The sequence below is a fragment of the Trachypithecus francoisi genome, unplaced genomic scaffold (assembly GCF_009764315.1).
Source record: "Trachypithecus francoisi isolate TF-2019V2 unplaced genomic scaffold, Tfra_2.0 Contig01676, whole genome shotgun sequence".
Lineage (NCBI taxonomy): Eukaryota > Metazoa > Chordata > Mammalia > Primates > Cercopithecidae > Trachypithecus > Trachypithecus francoisi.
The window spans coordinates 194617-216374 of record NW_022681448.1 but is presented as its reverse complement, the minus strand read 5'-3'; positions in this window follow the sequence as shown (position 1 = coordinate 216374).

The following is a 21758-nucleotide window of genomic DNA, read 5'->3' as shown; positions in this document are numbered from 1 at the left end:
CCATGCTGTGTCAATTTCAGGCCTAATTCTTAAACAGGTTTGAAGTCATCCTCTGTGACCTTCTTGGAGTTCTGACACATAAATAGTTCAGATGAGCCTGCTAGAGAAAGAAGCCATGTGGAGAAGCCTTGGGGAATGAGACACATGAAGAGAGAGACTGCTTGGGGGAATACTGAGGGGCCATGCATGTAGATGAGAGATCCATCTTGAATATTACAATGTCCTTTCACTTAAATGTAATCATATGACAGATGCCAAGGAGACCAGCAGAAGACCCCATCAGCTAGTCCCCAGCCAACCCATATAATCATGAGACAGAATAAAATGATCATTGTTTCAACCATTAGGTTTTGGATAGTTTGATCTACAGCATTAGATAATAGAAACAGGAATTGGTACCCCAAAGTGGAGTGATGCCATACCAGAAATCCAAAGTGTGTAGTGTTGTTTTAGAAACCAGGGGGCCCATGGAAGCTAGAAGTCTCTCAAGAAAACTGTGACCAAGGGTTGAAAAGGACAGGGGAGAAATATCGGTGCAAAAAGACCCATTTTATGCAACAATGGAAAGTATGAAATAATGTCGTCTGTGCTGATCTGATAGAAAGGAACCTAATAAAATGGTGGATCTCACTTAAAAACTTACTTGTCTTACTGGTCTCAAGTTTTAGAGACGTTGCTATAGTTTCTATATTTTTGAAATCTTAGGAACAGGTATTTGACAGAGCCTCCTTACAGAGCTGCATCTGTTGAAACCATATCCCTAGAACATGTTAATCAGAGTGTCCTTTATGGTGGCTCCATTTGTAGTCATATCCATGTTCATCTGTGATGACTGTGAATATATATAAGGAATATCTTATGTAGTTTATATAAGCTGAGGGAAGCAGCTATTACCGTAGTAGCTAGTCCATAGGGATGGAATCGAGTATACCAAAGAGTAGAATGCTGGAATGAGATAATAAGCAGGATTAAAGTCTTGAATTGAGCTTTCAAATCTTATTTATTCACGGAATGAGACAGTCATGTTGCCCAGCAGTTCTTCTCTCTCTCTCTCTCTCTCTCTGCCTCTCTCTGTCTCTCTCTCTCTGTGTGTGTGTGTGTGTGTGTGTGTGTGTGTGTGTGTGTTGAAGGAGGAGGATAGCAAAGCATTGGCTTCTATTTTTGGTTACCCATGAACTTAAAAACAATGAAAACAGTGACATTTCTTTTAACTGTAGTAACAGTCTCTGACTGTGCTAATAGGCTGTGAATGCTACATCAAGGAAGGTGTCATGGCACTGTTTTCAGCCCTGGTCAGATCTGGGACACAGTGTTCAATCTGGCCAGCACCATTTCAAAGAGCTGTTTACAAAATGAGTGTAAGGGATCTGCAAATTACAAACACCGTGTAGGGGACACGTCATACAGCTGGGGATATTTAGACAGGATAGGAGAGGACCCCTGGGGGAAGATGCTCACTGCCTTTTATGTAGCTGAAGTCCTGTCATGCTGAAGATGTCATAGACTTGTTTTGCACTCTTAGAAGGCAGAACTATGAACAATTGTCAAAAGGCACAAAAGAGCAAACTGGCTTAACATGAAATGGACATTTCAAAGTTTTAGTGCTTCTCCATCAAACAGACCTGAGCGGCTATTTCTCTAGAATAAAATAGAATGTTTTCCTGTCCAGGTAGGATGTTGGAGCTGTGGAGTTTCTTCCTACCCAGAGTCAGTGGTTTGAAGTCATCTCGGCTTACTAGTGCAATAAGTAATATTTTGTAGTGCGTTTGTTGGTAAATAATTAATGATTATAGCTGCAAATTAAAACTAATTACTGCTTGCTTCTTCAAATGGGTTCAACTCAGCTTGATTACTGATAATAAAATCTGCTTCCATATGTGATGGGATGGGCATACGAACCTTTGTTGGAGTTTCCTAATATTTTCTTTTAAAAACTACTACCTAAAAACAAAATAAACTTGTGTGAGGCATTTTATTAAACTTCACCATTGTCAATAAGCATGTTGGCATTTCTTTGAGTATTTTTTTAAGTATAAAAGTTGATCCATGAGCTTATGAAAAGTGTCACCACAACTTTATTTGCCCAAGTAAGTAGGAGTCAAGGCAGTTCCCAATGGGAGTATTCGTACTTTTTGCCATGCAGTTGGGTATCTGAAGAAATGTTCTAATGAAATGATTACAGAAATGCAATGAATTTGAAAGATTGGAAACTTTCATAAAGGAAGTATATAAAAATATTTTAATACGGTGGTGAGGCACTAGGCATCATGTGGTTTCTTTGTCCAGTTCGCCTTGTCTGAGTACTAATCAGAAAGAGCTCCCTGTGGAGTTACTGGAAGAAGCGTCCCTGGTATCACAGAGAGAGTTTGCTTGAACCTGGAGGATATAACAAATGGCTGTTCCTGAAGATACACTCAGCTAAACACGGAATGAGAGAGTCATGTTGCCCAGCAGTTCTTCTCTCTCTCTTTCTCTGCCTGCCTCTCTCTCTCTCTCTCTTTCTGTGCCTGCCTCTCTCTCTCTCTCTGTCTGCCTGCCTTTCTCTATCTCTCTCTCTCTCTGTCTGCCTCTCTCTGTCTCTCTTTCTCTCTCTCTGTGTGTGTTGAAGGTAGAGCCCATCCAGGCAGCTAAACATGAGAAATAAAGGCATGCTTAAGATAGCAGAGCTGATACCACGTGATGAAAAGAGTCAATAAAGTATGTGAAGATGATGGTACAACGCAAGGAAAAGATGATATACTGGGCAGTGTGAATTTTCATCTGGGAATTCACTAAAATGACTGTGGAGGTTGGGGGAAGAGACGGTGAAGGGCTCATAGAGCAGTGACCCATGCAGGCCAGTCCTGGAGCAGTGATAGTTAAAGAAATGCACACCAAGCTTACATTCCAGTCTTTTCTCGTGTTGTCTTCGAGTATTTTTGGGGGTCAAATTAAGCAGTCCTTGAAAACTCAAAACTCGTTATTCACTTTTCCTTGATCTTCCTATTATTTAGCACCCAACGTCATTCTCCTAAGGCAGGGAAGAAAAAAATAAAATTCTCATTGATGCCGTCTCTTTCCTTTCATCCCACCCTATTCCTCATCTCACCTCTCCTTCCGAACTCAGCTTCTTCCATGTGCTACTTCACACTCTGCTGCAGCGCACACAGCACTGCTACACTGTCTTCTTCCCGCACGAGACTTCCGCGTTACCCACTTCTTCTGCCTTTTGCTTTGATCGGTTTCTCATAAGATTTGATTTATGCAAAATCCTGCCTTTCTTTTCTGCTAGTCGGGAAGGACAGGTAGAGCCCATCCAGGCAGCTTCACTGGTGGTGGTGGTGGGGAATCCATAGATGCTTATGCTGAATAATTCTTGTGTTGTCAGAGGAGAAATGGAACAGCTGAGGTTGGTGCATTTGCAGATTGTTTTATGGAAACCTTTGTATATGCTGCCTGGTGTGATTCACACCAGGTTACAGGCCACAGGACATAAGTTTAATGTCCTAGATTTTCTTAAACTAGTGGTTGTCCAGGTCTCCTAATCACTCAGGGGTCAAGTTCCCTCTTTATCTGCAAAGAAAAACAAATTCTTAAAATGACAGTGCAAGTGGAATTAGGTTATCAAAAGTTGAATATTCCTTGTAAACAGTAGAAGAAAAATGGTGGTTGTTTTCTTAACGGTCTCAAATCGTTGACCATTCTACATTTCCCTTCTAATACCCAATGGTACCTGTTATCTATGACCTCCCACTTGTTTTCTTATTCCTGTTTATGAGAACAGAGCTTCAAAGTAATAAAATTTCAAAGTAAAGGGGTATGCAATAAAGAGGATTTGGGGTGAAAGCATCAAAACTAGGATAAAATCAAGACATTTGCGGCTGATATACTGTAATGTAAACTGATCATAAAGCGTAGGTGAGCAGCATTCCCCTATTCATCATTCATGATGTGACCAAGAAACTAAGTAAGTGCTGATTAAACACCAGGTGCTTTTCTGGAGCGAGAATCCCCTTTTCATCCTCTTTGTGCTGTCATGAAGCGGGGATCCCATTTGAGTAATGTATGACCTCTCCTCTTTCTCGTAGTTTCAATAAAGTGACTTACCAGATTGCCTGACTCAATTTTGTTCTCTTCTGTGCACCCTGTTTATCCTATTGAGAAAGACTGTGATTATTCAGGGTCGTAATGAGGTGGGCAAATTCAGTTCAGAGGAACAGTATAGCCAGCTCACTCAGTTAACAGCTCCAAAGACACACTGTTTCACTTAGACTGTACCAGCAGTGAAAGTGATATTTTTAATCTCCATTTGACTGACTGAGCTGGTTCCCTACAACATAGGGAGGGAAGCAGTGGTTTTTTAAATTGGATACCCTTGCCTTACATCAGGTACTATTCAGAATAAACGTAACAAAATTTGACACTAAAATATTTTTAATAGGTAAGATGAAAGAATGAACACAAAGATAATTTAAGATAGATGATTCAGAAACCTTGGTTTTGCGTCTCAACTTTACCATTTACTAGCTGTGTGCTTTGGGGAAAGTTGGCTTAACCTCTCTGAGATTTAATTTCCTCATTTGTAGAAAGCAAGTCATAACCCCTGCCTCACAGAGATAATACGAGGATCAAGTGTAATACTGATGCAAAAAGTTTTATAAACTCTGGAGCTAAATAAACTCTTGTGTTTTTATTATTACTATGGGAACTAGGTTCCCAGCTTGTCTTCCTCCTACGCCCACCTGCTCCCCCAGCTCAGCCCCTGTTCTGATTATTTACCGGGAATACCACAACGTTTTTCTTGTCTCCAAACACGGAGTGGGCCAATGGCCATGACTTCAAACACCACAAGCTAATGTCAGTGCTCGATGTCATCTAGCATGAATTATCTGTTGCTGTCCTCAGACCAACTGTTGGGTTCTTCCCAGGGAGGTTCCGTGATTAACCATCTTTCCTTTAGCTTTTTGCCTATAGCTAATTGCCGCATTTCCCTGCTTTGTGCTTTCTCTATCGTCCTAAACATACCCCTGTTTTCTCTGACTGAGAACCTCATTAGTTACTTGCTCTGCATTGGTAGCTGTGTCTAGGATCTCTGTGTCGTAGGACTCCTGCTCGTCTTGCTCTTTCTTGAACTCTTAGATTTCCTGCTGGTCACAAAGCCCTGTGGTGGACACTGGCCATCCACATTGTTTAGACCTCTAGTGTCTCTGCCATGAAGAATGGCTTTCATAGAGGTTATAGGCCTGGGCTCTGGAGTCAGACAGCTCCTCCACTTAAAACTGTGCACTCTTGGTTACGTAACTAGCTTTCTTTTTTCTTTTTCTTTTTTTTTTTTTTTTTTTTTGAGACGGAGTCTCACTCTGTCGCCCAGGCTGGAGTGCAGTGGCCGGATCTCAGCTCACTGCAAGCTCTGCCTCCCGGGTTTACGCCATTCTCCTGCCTCAGCCTCCCGAGTAGCTGGGACTACAGGCGCCCGCCACCTCGCCCGGCTAGTTTTTTTTGTATTTTTGTTTTTAATAGAGACGGGGTTTCACCGTGTTAGCCAGGATGGTCTCGATCTCCTGACCTCGTGATCCGCCCGTCTCGGCCTCCCAAAGTGCTGGGATGACAGGCGTGAGCCACCGCGCCCGGCCCACGTAACTAGCTTTCTATACCTCACTTTCCTCATGGGAAAATAGGGTAATGGTGGCTAGGAAATATTAGAGTTATCATTAAATGAAAAGAAAGGGCTAATAATTAGCATAACACCTGGCGTATATTAGGCACTCAGTGACATTTGTTGTTGTTGTTTTTCTCATCCACTAAAATAAAACATCTTAACAACTCTTTCTTCCAAATTAGTGTATTAAAAACAATAATGTTCTAAGGGGAACAAAAAATAAGAGGAGCGAGGAGGTTATTAGTCTTTTTTCATCCTGCTCTAAATACCTACTCCACAGACATGAATATGAATCTGTAAGATTGGGAGAGATAAATGCACACAAAGAATAGATGTACACACACATATGTACATATATACATAGCTGTGTATACCTGCATAGAAACCCACACACGTGTGTATGTGTATATATGTTCAGCTATAATTTTATATATGAGGAAGAAAGGAAGCAATAGGAAGAAACCTCAACATTTTACCTTCTGCACATTATGATGCATTGTAATATTCAGAAGACAGACTGTTGAGCTCTCTCCTTTGCTTTTTAAATAGGTGATCTATGATGCTTAAGTCATATGAGTTGTAGGGTGAGTTAGCCCCAAATAAAAATTTGTGACCTTTAGACCTTATAATCCAAGTCCCTTTTGGTAAAAGCAGCTGAAAGTTACATTTATAGAACTTATTTAGAGATTTTCCAGATAATAAGGATGGAAGAGCAACACCAAAGACGGCCCCAGAATAGCAACTAGAGCATTTCCTCTGACAGCTGCAGCAGATCTAGTGGGACTTTAAATTAGTCTCAAAACTGAATTGAGACTCTGAAACTCGACTGGCTTACTAACAATAGTGTATGGTGCTGAGCAACTACCAAGGGGGGCAAATACATAATGGAGAAAAAAATCATAAAGCACATTATTCACATAATTTAATGGCATTTATGAACTATTAGAGTGAAAATCCACCAGAAAACAGTGTTGTACATGTCAACTCCTTTCTGGTTACAGTCACAATTGTGCTTCTATTATTACTGAAAGTAGGTGCAATTGCAGATAAATTTTGAGAATGGAACTACTGTTTCTCGTTGTAAACTTTTCGATAAAGATACTCATGCCCCATCTACATGAGCTCAGTTATTCCACCTTTACTGTGTAATTTGGCTCTGACATCCTCTCTCTTATGTGTTGTTAGGCAGGGTGAGGGAGACGGTTATTGATGACAGAGCGATAACAATCTCTGGATCCACTATGGAAAAAGATTCCATCCTTGACCTTGGTAATGCATGCCAGCATTTATCAGTCCTCACTGCCAGGTTTCCCAGCCAGTTCCTTTGCTCTGCACCCAGGCCAAATGGGGGTTGGTTAGATGCCACCCTGGGAGTGGGGCCTACAATCCTGGAGCAGATTCCCAAAGACATACATGGGCTCCACCAAGTGGAGGAGTTGACTGGAAAGCGTCTCCAACTTCCCTTATTTTGGCAGTGTCAGTTTGGGGATATTGAGGTTATGTGCAGAGGTATTGTTGTTCAAACAGAATCCAGAAATGAGGTTTCAGATGAGATGCAGAGGTGTTGTTGTTCAAACAGAATCCAGAGATGAGGATTCCAGGTTCTAGGAGTACTACAGAGGGAACTGGATTCACTTGATTTTCAAAATATGACAGAAGAAAATATAGGAGAATGTGTTTACGGTTCTGGGCTATGGAAAACCTTATGAAGAAAGGCTTAAAAATCAGACGACTTCAAGAAAAAGAAAGAGTTATCTACGTCAAATGCAAAAATTTATTGCTGGGAAGAAATACCATTAATAACATTAAAACTTAAGAGTCACTGGCTGGCCATGGTGGCTCACATCTGTAGTCCCAGCACTTTGGGAGGCTGAGGTGGGCGGATCACCTGAGGTTAGGAGTTTGACACCAGCCTGACCAACATGGAGAAACCACATCTCTACTAAAAATACAAAATTAGCCAGGCATGGTGGTGCATGCCTGTAATCCCAGCTTCTTACGAGGCTGAGGCAGGAGAATGGCTTGAACCAGGAGGTGGAGGTTGCAGTGAGCGAGATCATGCCATTGCACCCCAGCCTGGGCAACAAGGGTGAAACTCCATCTCAAAAAAAAAAAAAAAAAGAGAGAGAGAGAGAGAGACATGGAAAAAGAAAAAGAAAAAAAAAACTTAAGAGGCACTGTGAAAAAAGTATTTGCAAAACAGGATACACATATGATTCATATTCCTGATACTCAAATGGCGACCACAAATCAATGAGAAGGATAAATTGCTCAATAGAAAAAAGGAACAAGATAAAAACATGAAACTAATTCAAAAAAGTAAAAAATACAAAATATAATAAGCTATAAAATTGCAATTGCGGACAAAGGCAAATTAAAATAATGGGATACCATTTTTATTCACTACATTTCCAAATCTAACAAATAAACAGAGTGACTGTAACATGCCAGTTTGTCAAGGATATGGAGAAACCGAGTATAAGATAGTATTGGTGGTACTATTTTTTGGCATAACTTCTTTGGAGGATCATTTGGAGGTTTTTTATAAAATAAAAAATGAACAATCCTATTATTCAGCAATTTTAGTTCTTGACAATTATGCAGAAATATCTACTCATGTGTATAATGATACATACACAAGGGTGTCCAATCAGTACTATTCATGAGGTCAAATGGAGACAATCTACATATACCTAATGAAGTTATAAGTTAATGTGGTAAATCTATACAATGTAGTTCTATGCAGCATTAAAAAGGACCATGGATCGAGGCAAAATTTTCAAGATAAATTTTTAAGTTCAAAAAGCACGTTACATGGCAATATAGTAACATGTTTATAAAGTAGATTGTGAGTGCATGCAAATGTGCATACAGAATAGAAAAAGTCTGAAATGATATCTGCCAAACTTCCAATTCTGGTAACTTCAGTTGGATGAATTGAATATAAAATACTTATCTTTCTCTCCCTGTCTAACTGTATGTAAAATAAGAAATATTTTGATATTTTTCTTATATTTCTCATATATATATAATATATTCACTTCAAATGTGTAAAATATGAATACTTATAAGCTATGAAACTATGAGGTCTTAAAAATTGCTTTTTATAATTAGAGAAAGCATCTCGCTGATATTTCTAATATCAGGGTGGCTTTAAAAGGTCTTTGGCGTGATACATACTGCATTATAAATGTATTAAATGTTAAGTCAACAACCATCAAAATAAATAAGAGTTTCCTATTGCCATACTATTACACATCATTTATATAGGACCTATTCATTATAAAATAACTAAAATGGTGTACTGTGAAACATTTAAAAAAATATCTTCTGAAATCAGAAGAAACACATTGAAATATTTTTAGAAATTACTTAGAGAGTATTTTCCATTTTGATGATAACAACAGTAGTTGTGTTTGTAGCACAACCTTCTTAAAAAGTTTTATATACATGTTGTGGATGTGCTTTTGTTCCCCTTAAGTTCTAAACAAGCACAGAAATGAACTTCACAGGCTACGCCTGGCAGAACCTTTCCGTGCATCTCTGCCTCATTTCATATCAATGAAGGATACAGAGGTGGAAGGATTTTCAGTGAAGGCATAACCTAACTCTTCATTTTGCAAATGAGAAAGGTCTAGAGACAAGAAATAATCACTGAGGATGAAGATGTTTTAACTTCTCTAGCTTTACAATATAGTTTACTATCTGGATAGTCTAGTCTCTTCATCTTTTCTAGAATTTTCCTGGCAGTTATTTCACACAGTGAAGGCCATTACTAAGCCTGTGGGAGAGCTGGAGAGGCTGCCCTTCTGTGTCTTCTTAATATCTAAGTTGCTGTAGACCTCAGTGTTAAAATACTATACCTCTACTCCTAGGAATGCGGTTCCAGAGGAGTAAAGACCTTTTATGCCCAGATCAAAAGGCTCCATAAAGATGTGTGATGGCAACAGAGTGTTAAGGTCTCTGTGGCAGCCTGGGGTGCACAGCTTTGAGGGGCTCACTGGGCTGGGCCAGGCCTGGATGTTCAGTGGCCATCTGGTTTGCTGAGTACTTGTTTTTCTTCACTAACACACGGACTCCTGAGAAGCAAGAAAAATACAGGCTGAAGCCCGACTAGTCACTGCTACATGCTTTAAGAATATTCGCTGCCCCATGCAAAAGAGAATTGAAATTTGGAAGGTAGTACTTTATATTTATACTCTTTATTCATGAAAGAGGTTATTTGTTCATAAAAATAGTTGTCGGAGATGAATATATTTACCTAAGAATATAGTTTAAAATCACAAAGGATTGCAACTTTCTGGATCATTCTGCTGACAGACAGTTTGAAAAAAAATATTTGATTGTGCACACAAATGAGCTTTGGTTTATTGCCATTTGCAGCTCTTACTTAAGTGGAGAGAGAAAATTTCTTCACCCCGTTTCCTAGTGTTCCAAGCTCAATAGGTCTACTCCTTGCTCTACTTTTATCATGATGTCACGTATTTCAAAGTTATGTAGTTCCTCTTTGAATGCATGTTTTCCATTTTTCTTCTTCTATTATGCTCATCCTATTTCTTACTGTAATGCAAAGAAAAATGTATATTCAGGTTAAATCATCTAACTTCTGGTAAGTGTAAGAGACCGTGTGAGACTCATGTTTTGTATCATTGAACCTGCAAAATTATGTGAGATAGGTATTACTAGTTTCAAGATGGGACAATTGAGTCTCATAAAGCGGAACGATGTCTCCAAGTCCAAGAGCAAGTTCATGTTGGAGAAAGACATTTAGGTGGCTCTGAATGAGCCGTGTCTTACTTATCCCTCTGACCTCATCTCATACCACTTTTCTCTTTCCCCACTAAGCTGTAAGCATAATGGCTTTATTTATCTTTATCAAATACTCCAAGCTCTTTCTCATCCTAAGAACTCTGCATTAACTCTCCCCTCTGACCGATAATCTTTTCATGATGATCAACATATTGGGGGCCCCTTCCTTTCATTTTGATTTCACTGTAAATATCACCTCCTCCAATAATTCTTTCTAATCTAGTGCAGTCAGACACAGTGCCTTTCTCACACCAATGTACTTGAACTCTCAGCATAGCCCTAAGAATTATCTACTACTACATTTCCTGCCTATATTTAAAAATAAATCTCCTTTTATAAAAGTATAAGCTCCACAAAGCACAAACATTCTCTTGTTTCTCACTGTTTCCCTCAGCACCTAGAACATCACCTAGATGGTACCCAGTAGAGGCTGGATGGCTGATTGGCGACTGTCTCTAACTTGCTGAGACCAAGGGGAGGGTGGGCACATGAGGAAAGTTTAAACCCTGGCTTTTGCCCTCAGGATTTGTAACCCAGCACCTGGTGTGTCTTCAAGCAGAAAAAGTCCTATACAATTAGATTATGACTATGGTGTAGATTTATCAGATACTAAAAATAAGTACCTGTATGTAAATTTTGAGGGGAGAAGAGTTATTCCAGATATTTAAACTAATTTCATATTGATAACCTATACTTATGATAATATGTGTCTTTAAAAATGCCACATACCAAGGGCTTACTACAAAGTAAGTATGGAAGAATAATGTGCCCACATTTTGAAACCTTTCTTGATAGGGAAAAACATGATATAGCGAGATGCCCAGGAGAAGACTTAAAGTTGAGTTTGTGATAAAGAGTAAGAAATAGAGACCGAGAGAACAGAGGCCAGAGATCTCAGGCAGTAGACTGTGGTCTCCGTGAAAGTAGAGATTATACAGATATTTCTGAGTCTTCTCATTCCTTGTGACTATACCTCTGGTTCTCACTTTCTCGTTACCTGTGGAAGACAAAATACACATCTATTGAATGATTGAGAGCCTATGGAATTCAAATCCAAAGGAGAGGACATGGTTCTTACCTCCTAAGTCGTTTTCTGTACAAATGGTAGAAACAGCATCAATTCCAAATGGAATGTATGTTAGGCACATTAAGGCCTGGAACTCTCCAGGGTCAGTTGGAGCTTATTTGGGGACAGATCTGAAGAGCCCCATTAGGATTTTGCTTTCCTTAGCATGAGTTGGTGGCACGGGTAAATCGAATTTGTGGGAGGCCATTGCTTGGACTGAGCTTCTGGACTCAGCCCCAGCAGACCAGACCAAACCAGAATAAAGTCATTCATGCCAGGTGTCACATCATCAAACTGAACTTTGAAGCAGGCCTCTTTTCCCCAAAACAGTAGATTTACAGCAACTGATCAGAAGGGCCTAGTCTTCCTGAGCTGGCATGATACGGAAGGAAATCTTTGTTGTGTCTCTGTAAGGAAATGTCACTTGGAAACGACCAGTCTGCTTCGGTTGCCTCTTTCTGCTTTCTTCAGTACTTTACAGCCTACAGAGCCTGTCCCCTTGGCTCCGCTCATCAGAGTGCCTGTGGATCCACAGCTGGAATGCTGCTCAATTCATGAATTGTGAATAAAAGACAGATTTTAAATAAACTTGTTGAAATTGTGTTTTTTGAGAGTACTAAAATTGTATTTTCATAATCTTAACATGAATCCAAAGTCTAGCGTGAAATTGGCTGTCATCCGTCATCATATACCATCCTGTACCTTAATTTATCCACATTTCAGGAAGAAATGCAAAATAAGAATAGTATTTTTATTTTTCTATTTTTTACTAGTCTTATATAAAAGTATTTTGCTTCTATTCTATTTGGATATAGTTGTTGTGTCTTTGGATTTCTATGTTTTCTTACCATTCTTTTGAAATTATAAGTTTTTATTGATTATAACTTTTATAATCATGAAAAACAGAAATGCCTCTCACATATTTGCCACCCAAAGAGAACAACTATTTTGGTGTATTTCTTTATATATTTGTTTAACATATGTAAAATCATTGCAAATATTGAATTTTAGGTACTGAAGTCAGATAAATTGGTTCATAAATTTTCAGTTTATAATTAATGCCAAATATTCCCAATAAGAGGAGATAACAATTTACTTAGTTTGTCAACACTGAACATAGAATAGGTTTATATCTTCCCTTTTTTCACATAAAGCTGTTTTATATTTTAAATTATTTTTAATCTGAATATATGTTGTAAATTCAGATATTTTTTTTTTTTTTTTTTTTTTTTTTGAGACGGAGTCTCGCTGTGTTGCCCAGGCTGGAGTGCAGTGGTGCGATCTCGGCTCACTGCAACCTCCACCTCCTGGGTTCACGCCATTCTCCTGCCTCAGCCTCCCGAGTAGCTGGGACTACAGGCGCCTGCCACCATGCCCAGCTAATTTTTTGTATTGTTAGTAGATACGGGGTTTCACCATGTTAGCCAGGATGGTCTCCATCTCCTGACCTCATGATCTGCCTGCCTTGGCCTCCCAAAGTGCTGGGATTACAGGCATGAGCCCCCACGCCCGGCCATAAATTCAGGTTTTTTTTACAGGTGATTGCCTTATTGAACAGGGAGAAAGGGTGAGAAAATTTTAAGTTGCTTACATAACTATTTCCAGACTCTTTTCAGAAGTTTGGGACATATATTGCCTCAGCAACGCATACATAAGATTTCTCTTTCACATCCACCCATCAGCATTCGATAACATGTTAGAAATAGAACTCTAATTTTACAAGTGAAAAAATAGATTTCTTCATGAATTTCTTTTTTAACATTTCTTGTTTACAAAATGAGATAAAATATTTTCAGTATACATAGTGGACATTCTTTGTTAATTGTTAGTTGTTTTTATAAATATCAGCACTGCCATTTCTACAGTAATAATTCTATTTTTACTACGAGGATGAAACAAGTAAAGGCTCAGTCTCTTTCTAGAACTTTAACTCATTAAAATAGATAAGAGCACCTCACAGCAAAGACAGAAATGAAATATGCAATTTTACATGATCATCTCAGCTGTGCTTAGGCAAAATATTGCAAGAATTTTTTTGTTTTGTTTTGTTTTGTTTTTTTTAAGAGGGAGAAAAGGTTCGGGGAGTTGCAATAATTTGTCCATGGTCAGACATCTAGTAAATACTAAGAGTTTGAGGACTGTAATTTCAAAGTTTTCCACTGCATCTGAGGTTCTCACTGATGACATGCAAACCCCTAAGAGAGACATCTGGGGAGGATGGTGAGCTTTCAGAATAATCATCGCAGTTTTTCTGCCTACCAACGTATGCATTTTCGTAAAATCAATCATCCAGAGCTATGCACCAGAGCAAAAAATATAGCCACAGGTGGCATTAGCTTTCACCTGTGGATTTTCAGGTCGGTTGATATTCTAGTGGGCTGTGCTGTAGACTTTGGATGTTTAAGTATTATGTGTTGTCGTTGAGGTATTCTAGTAAAGTTCTTGCTTGTAAGCATGCTTTGAAGGAATTGCTGGTAAATATGTAATTGCATGTTCTATGAACGGTTAAGCATTTATAGTACTATATAATATTCATGCTGACTAGCAGTAATGCACAAATTACATATGGGCATGTCAAATTATATTGTACTTAAGTTGTTCTCTAAGGGCTGTGCCCCCTTAGAATGCCCCACAGGTGGCATTAGGTTTCACCTGTGAAGGGGCACCTTGGACTAACCAGCAAAGACATCTTCCGATTACCTGCACCATCTGAGCCTGACGGGACTCTTAGAAGAGAAGCTCATGTATAAGGCTCTGCTCTTCTTCAATCCCTTGATCTGTGTCCGAAGTGCAGAATGCCATCTCTTGCTGATCTCTGCTTATGGAGCTGGTATTTGCTACACATGTTTCAAATGCACATGGTATTTGAAAAATGATCCTTCATCTGAGCCAGCTTTGGAGAACTCATTCCACAGGCTGCACACAAAGCTAGGGATATAACGTAGGCCTGGGAGGCACAGGAAAAGAGCAGATGGTTTTTGAGGATCTGATAAAAGCCAGCCAGCCAATGTGTGTTTTCAAATGCTGAGATGACTTTTGTTTTTGGTTTATATCACTTGGACCTTCCCTCAGCAACCTATCATTAATCAAACCATTTGCCCTGCTTATAACTTCATGGGTCTGAGTTGTAAACATGTGTGAAATTGTAATGTTTGAAAGTTAACGATGGGCCAGTTGAAGGCCTCTGAAGTTCGTAGCATTATTACCACATGAGAAATTTTCCACAGCTACTTGGGAATATGCTGAGCTGTTTGCATTCACATTTTCTGGGTATCCTGATTTTGAAATGGAAATTATTATGAAAGAAATTGATTTCCAAGTTCACTGCCCTCAGAGCAGTGTAGATGATGCTCAAGTTCCATTAGAACGAGGCTATTTAATACATGAAACTCACGGAGAAGGGCATTAAGTTTCAAAAGAGCCACTTTGTCCTCGGTTTTCATTTTTGTTTGGTACGCTTCCCTCCTGGCGCTGTCTCGGGGTCTAGATTGGATGGGAACTCCTATGTCTTGGATAAGGCATTTTTATTGGTTTGTTGTTTTTTGGACATCTTTATTGAATATAAAAGGGAGACTGGGAAATGCCAATAAAGGGAAATTTGTTGTTTTCTTTCTTTTAAAACACTTTTTTTTTTTTTTTTTGAGACGGAGTCTCGCTCTGTCGCCCAGGATGGAGTGCAGGGACGCGAACTCGGCTCACTGCAAGCTCCGCCTCCCGGTTCCCGCCATTCTCCTGCCTCAGCCTCCCGAGTAGCTGGGACTGCAGGCGCAGCCACCAGGCCTGGCTATTTTTTTGTATTTTCAGTAGTGACGGGGTTTCACCGTGTTAGCCAGGATGGTCTCGGTCTCCTGACCTTGTGATCCGCTTGCCTCGGCCTCCCAAAGTGCTGGGATTACAGGCATGAGCCACTGCGCCCCGCCTAAAACACATTTTTAATGTCTTTTAATCTCTTCCATCTTTCCTTCCTTTCCTCCTTCACTTCTTCCTTCTAATTCCACGTATCACAGACATTCTTACAGGATGCAAAAACCTGATGATAGTATTAGTAAGGACCTGGCCAACTGACAGCAGGCAACAATATTCCTAGCAAGTGGGACCTGAGTGAGCAGAGAACTGTGAGGCTGAGTCTGTCATACAGGGGCAGATCCAATCTTTATTTAAAAGTGGAGCATTTTGTTCATCATAAACTTTTTTTTTGCATTTGATTCTTGTAAATGTTGCATTAAATACTATGCATTTTGATTACCGAATTTACTGACACCTCTTAAATTCTGTGCTAGCAGCAAATGCCTCTCTTATCTTACCCTACCATGTCTCTTATTAAGAAGTATGATAAACCCCTGTAGAAACAGGAATACGGTAGATAAAAGCTAGGACAATCTCTCTATACAGAAATTAAACTCATCTGCTAGAAGCTGCTAGAGAAAAAGAAAAGAAAAGGCAATTCTCCCAAAATTGGACCACCTTGGATCCTGGGAGAATAGTGGTGCCATCCAAGTCTCTAGCTAACACTTTAGCCATGGTTACATTTGCATTCATCTGTTACTTTTGAACAGGTTCTATGCCCATTCTACTTCTGTGCTTTTAAATGATAAAATAATTTTTATTCTGAAGTAGCCTATTAATTCAAATTATTTTTCCTTAAGAGATTATTTTGAAGTGTGAGGTTGATATTTTTATCAGAAGTGACTATTACATATATACTATCCCCTTAACTATGATTTTCCAATGGCTCAAATAATTTTCAGAATCACATCTTGACTTTTAAAAATCACATTTGTTTAAAAATACCTCTTAATTTCTCCCTCCTGGAGCTATCTCAGGGTCTAGATTGGATGGGAACTCGTATGTCTTGGATAAGCCGTTTTTATTGGTTTGTTGTTTTTGGACACCTTTATTGAGTATAAAAGGGAGATTGGGAAATGCCAGTAAAGGGAAATTTGTTAATTGTCTTCTTTCTTTTAAAAGTGTCTACGATTTCTGTGATGTATCTAAAGCCTTTTTCTTGTTAGCTGTGTGAAGTTTAAGGAGTGAATTGTATTATTACTATATATTCTGCTTAGTTCGTTATCAGAGACTTTTCACTGTATTTGTATAATTCTTCACTATGATTACCAGGCTGAGAGGGTTTTAAATACTTTTATTTCCAAGTACACGTCACACCAAATATAACACCATGTACCTGCTATCCCAATTACACAAATCTGAAAGGAGGAGTTTCCCGAGGCATAAATCTCACTCTGTAAGTAGTTCATCTTATTTCAGAGAATATCTTTGAGTAATTACTACTTACATTTCTCCAGTAAAGACCATATTCAGTTTATTGGAACAGCTTATTTCTCAGTCACGTAACCCCTTCAGTCTGTAGTACTCTTTCATTTATTCTGCCCCTTACTGCTGAAGAACTCACAGGATGTGCAGTATAATTAAATATCCTCACGATCTCCAGTGCTAGGATTGAGAAAAACTGGAAGAAACAAAGAAAACTGCTAGATGGCTCTATGTGGTTCTTTTCATGTAACAGTTCAAGGTATCCTTTTTGTCTTCCTTTTTTTTTTTTTTTGAGACGGAGTCTCACTCTGTCACCCAGGCTGGAGTGCAGTGGCGCAATCACGGCTCACTGCAACCTCCACCTCCCAGGTTCACGCCATTCTCCTGCCTCAGCCTCCTGAGTAGCTGGGACTACAGGCGCCCACCACCACGCCCAGCTCATTTTTTGTATTTTTAGTAGAAACAGGCTTTCACCATGTTAGCCAGGATGGTCTCAATCTCCTGACCTTGTGATCCACCTGCCTCAGCCTCCCAAAGTGCTGGGATTACAGGCGTGAGCCACCGCACCCAGCCCAAGGTATTTATTTTTCTTGAGGGTCTATGATTTGTTGTTAGTTTCCCTACTGTTCCAAATTTAAATTAATTCAAATAAGTCCCATTTGGAAATTCGCAGAGAAGTGAGTCCGAATTGTTTCTCCCGGGGAGGAGTAAACATCTGTCCTTGATCAAGCTCATAATTAGCTCAGCTAAGGCAGAAGATGAAAGAAGGTGAGGACGATAAGTTGAAAACAGAACTGGGGTGTGGAGGAGGAGAAAAGAGTAAAGATTAAGCAAAAATCCACACTAAGGGCTTAAGGTTTATATACCCCCGGTCCCTTTGTCCCCTTCCCGATGGCCCAGCCAAGAATACTCATGGAGTCTGACTCCATGCATCATGCCACACTGGCAGCTGCACTTTGAGCCCAGATCACAATGCATAATGCATGTCGCCTCTTCATGGAGAAACATCTGCCTCTGGCTGGGTCTTCCCCTGGCAGAGGGCACAGTCATCATTCCTGGGGAAGTGTGTTTGTGGGAGCAGCTGTGAGAGGACACAGCGCAGAAGGACCGAGGGGCCTGTTGGTGCATTTGCCAACTTGGTCTGCTTTGTGGTAATAAACTCCAGGAATGTCTAAACCTGGACTTGTCAAAAAGAAGAAGGTTGTTTTTGTTGGAACGTCTGGGGTTTTATTCATGTTCCCCAAGATTGCCATTTCAGAATCTTTAAATTTTATGGGTATTTTTAAAGCAATAAAACAGTGAGTTCTTTTTTTTTTTTTTTTTTTGAGGCGGAGTCTCGCTCTGTCGCCGGGACTGGAGTGCAGTGGCCGGATCTCAGCTCACTGCAAGCTCCGCCTCCCGGGTTTACACCATTCTCCTGCCTCAGCCTCCCGAGTAGCTGGGACTACAGGCGCCCGCCACTTCGCCCGGCTAGTTTTTGTATTTTTAGTAGAGATGGGGTTTCACTGTGTTAGCCAGGATGGTCTCGATCTCCTGACCTCGTGATCCGCCCGTCTCGGCCTCCCAAAGTGCTGGGATTACAGGCTTGAGCCACCGGGCCCGGCCTACAGTGAGTTCTTAAAGATGGTTCTAGGACATAGAACTCCCAAAAAGTCTAGATTTGGTTCACCAGGATAGTCCATGCCACATACTTCGACCGTCATCTGAACCTCTCCCCTCCCCGTCCACCACAGGTCAACATTTTCCACTCATAACATCATGACATTGTAACTGTGCTCTCTGGCAATTGTGTCATTGGTGATCAGTAAAACACTGAAACAATGACATCATGTCTATAAAATAATCACAAAAAATGCCGAATATTAGTGACTAAGTCTCAGAATGGAATTTGAGCAACGCCTGTGATGACTAGGTTCACTTTGTATATTCTGATCTTGGAGAATTTGAATAGGTTTACTTTCTACCTCCTTCTCTTTCCTAATTTTGCCCTTCCCCCATGTCTCTACTTTCTCAGCTCCTTCCTTTCCCAAGGAGTTTGCCATAAGAAGACCTGTTAAGTTTCAAAATCACCCAATTTACCCTCTGATCTTTATTGGAAGCGTTTCTTCATTTCCAACTAGAAGCACAGATCTTCTGTAGATACAGGTACTGTTTGAGCTTCCAGACACTTCACAGTTCACAAGCAGTGGTCGAGGTATGGAAATTTTAAAGCACACACATTGTCCAGATGAACGCAAATAAAAACCTGTCTTGCTACTTGGATCATGGAAACCAGGAATACAGATCACAAAAGTTACCAGCATATAAGAATTGGAATTCAGTCCAACACCTTCACTGACTGTCTTGAACATTTTAAAAACACAGTAGGCTTTTAAGCTTAAGCCAGAGTGAATTGTAAAGGAAATACCATCCATGTGGTAAAACATCAAAAATGCCCTGCACCATTTGCTACGTCACTGGCTTCTCTCAGTTCATTATTGTTGCTGGGTCTTTAGTTAACCTCCAAGTTTTTATCTGTAGAAGAAGTGCATGTACATAATTACAGATATTAAGAACATGTTCTCCTTTTTCTATGCTTATGATAGTACTCTCTTACCATTAGCAGTCACTTTTTAAAATTTTATTTTAGCAATGGTCTAGCATTTATGCTGTAGACATATTTTTTGAAGCGGGACATGAAATCCAGCGGTTGCTCAAATATATTTTAAAGTCTGTCTTGGAATCAGAGCTGGTAAGGAGATCTCCCACTTCTCTTTATTTCACAATAACTCACTTGTTTGGATATAAATTTCCAGAAGACAGGAACTTTACTGATGTACCACCCTGTTCTTTGTGCACAGTAGATGCTCAGTAAACATTTGTTGGAATGAATGGTGAATAAATGCTGTCCTGTATATTTTATTTTTAAAAATAAAGTTTGAACATCGCTATCATCTTTTCATCTTTCACTTCTGTGATGCCTTCACATGATTGCTGAAAGTATTTCGGCCGGCTGTGAACTCACCTAACTCCCCACCAAGATTTCTGAATGTGAGGCACCAACACCCAAAGCAGCCTCGTTCCTACCCCATTGAAAGGGTTCATTCCTTGACTCTCGTGCTCCTTTTGCATCAGCGAGTCCTGCTACAAAGATCCTTGAACACGTGGTGATTTTCATGGGGCTAATAGATTTTGAGATTTCAAATTAAGCACCTAGAAAAGGACCCAAACTGGGCAGCCTTTTTAACAAGTCTTCCCTGTTCAGTGGTCCGTTTAGCGTAGAAACTTTCTGTGAACTCTGTAGGTGACCTTTTCCCTTTCTTTGTTGCCACTTAATCAGATTGCATGCGACCTTTGGGAGCCTAGGGCTTGGATGTTGAGAAGAGTACATGAAAGGATTAAAAAAAAATACATTTTTTGGTACATTGCCTTTGGAGGCATATTAAAATCCTCTTGAATGCTGTTGTCTTTTTCTCATTGAAAAATACCCAGTCTGTTTTCTGTATAAACAGGCCTTTTCTTTTATCTTGGTGATACTGTTTGACAATCCAACCTTATGGCTTAACTATTTTATTTGTCTCAAAATCATTTTTTTTTTTTTAGCATGGCCTGATTATTAGAAACAATCTCACTCGTGTTGGAAAAGAATTGTTAGTGATCTGTCTTTCAACTAAGGAGAAAACAGATTCACAAATAGCACTGTTCCCCTGTGGGATTTGCATTGGTTGGTCTGACATACTTTCTCTGGACTGTTACCTGAAACTGAAGGGGAACTATGGCGACCTGAGTATTCCTCCCATCTATCAATCATTTGCATGAGGACTCTTGCCTAGGCCACCCACTTAAAAAAAAAAGAAAAAGAAAGATTGCTGCATTTTGGAGACTAGAACAACGCTGCATTATTTTATATCTTTAAATGAAGGTGAATCAGGAAAAGGCATTAGAAGGACTCTAAACAAAAGATCAGGTGATGTATGTTTGCGAATTGGGTTTTGGCGAAATTACGGAGCAGATGATGTGTGCTTTTGCTGTCCCTGGGGTCCTAAATCTGCCAGTTTGCTCCTGCCCTGCTTTGTCTTCACTCTCCCTGCCTCATTATCTCATTCTGTAGAGAACTCTTCTCAAATCTCAGTCAATAATAATGTACACTTGAAGTTGGGAAACTTTTTCTGGAAAGGCCAAGATAGAATGCACTGCTATTAGAGATTTTTCTGTCTTCACTGGTGTTTGTAGTATTTTGTTAGAGACAACACCTTCCCAAATGCAGTGCCTCATTATGAGTCCATTTCCTCTGCCTTCAGTCGCTTTCTCTAAGCCAGAGAGTTGAATGAATATGGGAGGAAAAGTACTGGTGCAAGTGGAAGAATTTCGATATTCTGGAGGCCTCCCCTGCCTCCCCTAGCCCAGATTTACAACGCACAGCAAGGTGACAATCACAGTACCTCTCTCACATTTCTGAACCATGGAGTTGACAGCCTACATTCTGGCAGCATGATTCCCCTGGTTTCTGGCAGGAAGGCATGTGAGCACCCTCTGTATTTTAGTAGTTGAGAGTTTCTCTTAGATTCTGGCACACCATTTGATTGTTGGCCCTCATTTACAGTGAGAGATGTTAGAAATGAAATGTGTATTTGCAGTGTGTCTTTCAAGCTGCTTTGCTGGGAAGTTGAGAGCACAGCTGCTAATCACACCTAACATGTATTCCTAGATCACGTCTCCAGCTAGTGTCATGCCTCTCTGTACTAGATGGTCCAGTCGTGCAAATGGAGTAGAAGCTTTGGTGTTGCACCCAAATGAATGTCAGATAGTGTGGATCATTACCTGTAGAGTTTACTGAGTACTTTTTCCAGATCTTGAGTGCCACGATATAGCAATTTTTCTGCAACCTTAAATGGAATAATTATAATACATTTTTGATGGAAAATTAGCTATGAGGCCTTAAGGTCTTGCTGCAGAGAGATCATTTATCACACTATTAGAAGAAATTTTGAAAAC